We start from the raw sequence: 5,508 nt of genomic DNA, 5'->3' as shown, positions 1-5,508 counted from the left end.
AATGGATTAAAGACCTAAATGTAAGGTCAGACACTATCAAACTCTTAGAGAAAAACATAGGCAGAACACTCTGACATATATCACAGCAAGGTCCTTTTTGACCCACCTCCTAGAGAAATGGAAATAAAAACAAAAACAACTGGGACCTAATGAAACCTAAAAGGTTTTGCACAGCAAAGGAAACTCTAAACAAGATGAAAAGAGAACCCTTAGAATGGGAGAAAATATTTGCAAATGAAGCAACTGACAAAGGATTAATCTCCAAAATATACAAGCAGTTCATGCAGCTCAATATCAAAAAAAAACCCAATCCAAAAATGGGCAGAAGACCTAAATAGACATTTCTCCCAAGAAGATATACAGATTGTCAAACAAACACATGAAAGAATGCTCAACATCATTAATCATTAGAGAAATCCAAATCAAATCTACAATGAGATATCATCTCACACCGGTCAGAATGGCCATCATCAAAAAATGTAGAAACAATAAATGCTGGAGAGGGTGTGGAGAAAAGGGAACCCTCTTGCACTGCTGGTGGGAATGTAAATTGATACAGCCACTATGGAGAACAGTATGGAGGTTCCTTAAAAAACTACAAATAGAACTACCATATGACCCTACAATCCCACTACTGGGCATATACCCTGAGAAAACTGTAATTCAGGAAGAGTCATGTTGGGCTTCCCTGGTGGCGCAGTGGTTGATAGTCCGCCTGCCAATGCAGGGGACATGGGTTGGTGCCCCGGTCTGGGAAGATCCCATATGCCATGGAGCGGCTGGGCCTGTGAGCCATGGCCGCTAAACCTGTGCGCCCGGAGCCTGTGCTCCGCCATGGGAGAGGCCACAACAGTGAGAGGCCTGTGTACCGCGAAAAAAAAAAAAAAAAAAAGAGTCATGTACCACAATGTTCATTGCAGCACTACTTACAATAGCCAGGACATGGAAGCAACCTAAGTGTCCATGAACAGATGAATGGATAAAGACGATGTGTCACATATATACAATGGAATATTACTCAGCCATAAAAAGAAAAGAAATTGGGTTATTTGTTGTGAGGTGGATGAACCTAGAGTCTCATACAGAGTGAAGTCAGAAAGAGAAAAACAAATACCGTATGCTAACACATATATATGGAATCTTAAAAAAAAAAAAGTACCTAGGGGGCAGGACAGGAATAAAGACGCAGACGTAGAGAATCGACTTGAGGACACGGGGAGGGGGAAGGGTAAGCTGAGACGAAGTGAGAGTGGCACTGACATATGTACACTACCAAATGTTAAAAAGATAGCTAGTGGGAAGCAGCTGCATAGTGCAGGGAGATGAGCTCAATGCTTTGTGACCTAGAGGGACGGGATAGGGAGGGTGGGAGGGAGATGCAAGAGGGGGGCCTGTGGGGATGAATGTATATATATAGCTGATTCACTTTGTTATTTAGCGGCAACTAACACAACAATGTAAAGCAATTATACTCCTATAAAGATGTTAAAAAAATAATAATTTACACTACTTAAGTGTTCAAAAGTCCCCAAGCTAAGAGATCAACACAGGGATATCAGACTGCTAATATCTCCGTGGTGTCTGGCAGAAACAAAAGCAAAGTCATTCTGGAGGGACAGAATCTCAATCCAGAGAATACAGCACAGAATTTTTCACAGATAAAACCCCACTTAAAATGAATTTACAGTCTAAAATTATAAAGCACACAGAAAGCAATCAATAATACTCAAATCTCAGGCAGCACCACAAACAATACGTGTAGCACCACCTGATTCCTCTCCCTGAGCTCAAATAAAAAATTTAGGGACTATAGGTCTACTTAAAATGGTTAAATACATCAAAGTTGAATTTTAAAATAGGAGAAAAGAGCAAAACACTATAAGGTTGGAGGATAGTTTTCAAGCAGAGTGAAGAGCATTTACAGCTGTGGGAGTCCAGATAGGTATTCTTACTGGGAATCAGCAGCCACAAAATTGGGAGGAAGATGACCAAGGCTTGGGTCACAAGTTACCTTGAGTTCTATATTAGTCAGGACTCTTGTTTGCAAGTGACAAAAAGATCACATTTGCCTAGAGGGTATTTTGTTGTTGGCTCACCTTAACCAAGAAAGGCAAGGACATAGCTGGAATGACAAGAACCAGAGACACACTCTCTCTGGATCTTTCACCACTACTTTCTTCTTTGTGGATACTTCATTCTCTCCTACCGCAGACCAGTTTTCTCCCAAAAGTGGAGAACAGTGCTACTTGTATAAGTTTTGGGCCCACATCTTTTACTTTTTTTCTTTTTTAAAAAATTGTGTTAAGATATACATGAGAAAATTAAGCATTTTTAGGTGCGCAGGTCAGTGGCATTAAGTACATTCACATTGTGTGCAACCATCACCACTACCCATCTCCAGAACGTTTTCATCATCCCATACTGAAACTCTGTACCCACTGAACAATAACTCCCCATTCCTCCCTCCCTCCAGCCCCTAGCTACCACTATTCTATTTCTGTCTCTCTGAATTTGACTACTCTAAGCACTTCATATAAGTGGAATGAAACAATATTTATCTTTTTGTATCTGTCTTTATTCACTACACCATTTTCTTTTGACCAGAGAGCAAAAGACCTTCTCTGCATACACACTTCTATCTCCTAGCTCCATTTTTTTTAATCCTGAGAGAAAACTCTAATTGATTTGGCTTGAGTGACTTGCTTACTTTTAGACCAGGATGATGATGGATGCTATGATTTGCTCAGCTTGCATTCCATGGCTACCCTAGACTCCTCAATTGTGTGTATATATCTTCTCATAAAGTTCTTCCTTGTTCTTTTTATCTAAAATAGCATCCCACATCACGGTAGACTCTATTATGCCTTTTTTTTTTCAGAGCACATATCACTACCTATTATAGAATAGATTTATTTGCTTACTACTTCACCTATCACTAGAATGTAAGATTTATAACATGAGAGACCCTCTCTGTTTTGTCACCTCTTTGTTCCCGGTACCTAGAACAGTGCCTGGGCCATAGTAGGAGCTCAATAAACATTTTAAATTAATTAATTAGTTGGAAGTTGGGGTGGAGATATTTAGTATTCATTGGTAAAAGTGACTAAAATTAATTATGCTTCCACCTCTCTCGTGAAGATAAGCAATTACAAATAGAACGAAACTGAACTTTGAGTATATATGAACACAGTGATTAAACAAGAAAGTTATGCACAAATAGCAAGAGAACTAGTTTCTAAAGATGGATAATTGTGAAAAATATAACCTTGCATGATGGATGCATGAGTTAGAGTCCTGAAACTGCAATAGATTAAACTCTCTGAAATTGCTTTCTGTTGCCAGGCATTTAAGCTATAAATGTGAATGTATAGACCCATCAGATATGTGTACCCATACACACACACACACACACACACTTTTACAGATTCACTCTGTAAACTAGCAAAGCAGATATGAGTCTAAAGCCATAATGGGTAGTGCAGTTCTTTCAAAACCCCTTGGCCATAGTCAGGCAAGTCCATATACTCTAGAGTACAACTTCACACTGTTGTGCTGCCCCGTATAATCATCTCTTCAATCCTGTTTACTGTAGCTGCCTCAGATCTCTTCTCCTACCTGCCCTTAACCTCAAGGGCAGGGCAAGGCAGAAAGGAGCTGGGAGCAAAGTAGGGGCTGTATCGAAAAACACAAAAAAGTAGTAGGCAAAAATTATCTCTTCCTGACTTCTTGATGCTGCTTTCCATCTTTTATTCCCCTTAGAGTTTATTATTATCCTTATGATGTTTAATGGGCATCCCAAACGTAGCCACTGTTGCACCTCAGATGAGTCTATCCTACTCACAGGGTTCCTCAAAATTACTTCTTTCATATCTCCTCCTACCCACCCACCCCTCACCTCCAAATCCAATGAGAACTCTTATTCCCTGGTAGGAAACAGTTTAATTAAACTGTATTGCCTCAAAGTTGTTTCTCTACCCCCACCAGCTGTTATCCCTGCCAAGCTTCTCTAGGTGTTAAAAAGCCCTTAAGTCATGACTTTTTTCTTACTACCTATCTGAACCAGAAAATAAGCTCTCTGTGGCAGCTTTCTGCTTTTCTTCTTAGGAGATTAAATAGAAAGAACCACACCCAAAACCTTCTGGGAACCAACTGCCACATTCAGCTTTTAGGAAATGGGAAAGGTAGATATGGCTTGTCCAAGAGTAGTTGATTTAAATCATAATACCACCCTGTCTCAGTTATTCACAATAATGGTTAATCATTTATTCTTAATTACCGGGGGCTTAATAATGGCCATGCACATACTAACTGCATATCAACTAAACTACTAAATTCTACTTTTCACCTGTACTTAATCCTGATTATGTGTTGCTCATGTAACGTGATCACCTGCTCTCAGCTTAAGAAATATCATTGTTCAGATGGAAAGATATACCACGTTCTTGGATTGGAAGAATCAACATTGTGAAAATGACTATACTACCCAAGGCAATCTACAGATTCAATGCAATCCCTATCAAATTACCAATAGCATTTTTCACAGAACTAGAACAAAAAAGTTTTAAATTTGTACGGAAACACAAAAGACCCTGAACAGCCAAAGTAATCCTGAGAAAGAAAAACAGAGCTGGAGGAATCAGGTTCCCTGACTTCAGACTGTACTACAAAGCTACAGTAATCAAAACAGTATGGTACTGGCATAAAAACAGAAATATAGATCAGTGGAACAGGATAGAAAGCCCAGAAATAAATCCACACAGCTGTGGTCAACTAATCTATGACAGAGGAGGAAAGAATATACAATGGAGAAAAGACAGTCTCTTCAATAGTGGTGCTGGGAAAACTGGACAGCTACATGTAAAAGAATGAAATTAGAACACTCCCTAACACCATACACAAAAATAAACTCAAGATGGATTAAAGACCTAAATGTAAGACCGGATACTATAAAACTCTTAGAGGAAAACGTAGGCAGAACACTATTTGACATAAGCCGCAGCAATATCTTTTTGTATCCTCCTAGAGTAATGAAAATAAAAACAAAAATAAACAAATGGGACCTAATTAAACTTAAAAGTTTCTGCACAGCAAAGAAAGCCATAAAATGAAAAGACAACCCACAGGATGGGAGAAAATATTTGCAAACGAAGCAACCGACGAAGGATTAATCTCCAAAATTTACAAACAGCTCATTCAGCTCAATATCAAAAAAAAAAAAAAAAAACCCAACCAAAAAGTGGGCAGAAGATCTAAATAGACATTTCTCTAAAAAAAGACATACAGATGGCCCAAAAGCACATGAAAACATACTCAACATGGCTAATCATTAGAGAAATGCAAATCAAAACTACAATGAGATATCATCTCACACCAGTCAGAATGGCCATCATCAAAAAATCTACAAACAGTAAATGCTGGAGAGGGTGTGGAGAAAAGGGAACACTCTTGCACTGCTGGTGGGAATGTAAATTGATACAGCCACTATGGAGAACAGTATGGAGGTTCCTT

At 39.0% G+C, this 5,508-nt stretch overlaps 1 protein-coding gene across 7 annotated transcripts in view; it reads left to right on the top strand.

Moving 5' to 3' along the window:
• The window catches only part of ACBD6 (acyl-CoA binding domain containing 6), a 222,636-nt gene that overhangs the window by 190,265 nt on the left and 26,863 nt on the right, over positions 1 to 5,508 (top strand). The window lies entirely within an intron of this gene.

Source organism: Physeter macrocephalus, chromosome 4 (assembly GCF_002837175.3).
Source record: "Physeter macrocephalus isolate SW-GA chromosome 4, ASM283717v5, whole genome shotgun sequence".
Taxonomy (NCBI): domain Eukaryota; kingdom Metazoa; phylum Chordata; class Mammalia; order Artiodactyla; family Physeteridae; genus Physeter; species Physeter macrocephalus.
Note: the sequence above shows the minus strand (reverse complement) of the source record. Positions and strands in the feature narration are given on the sequence as shown.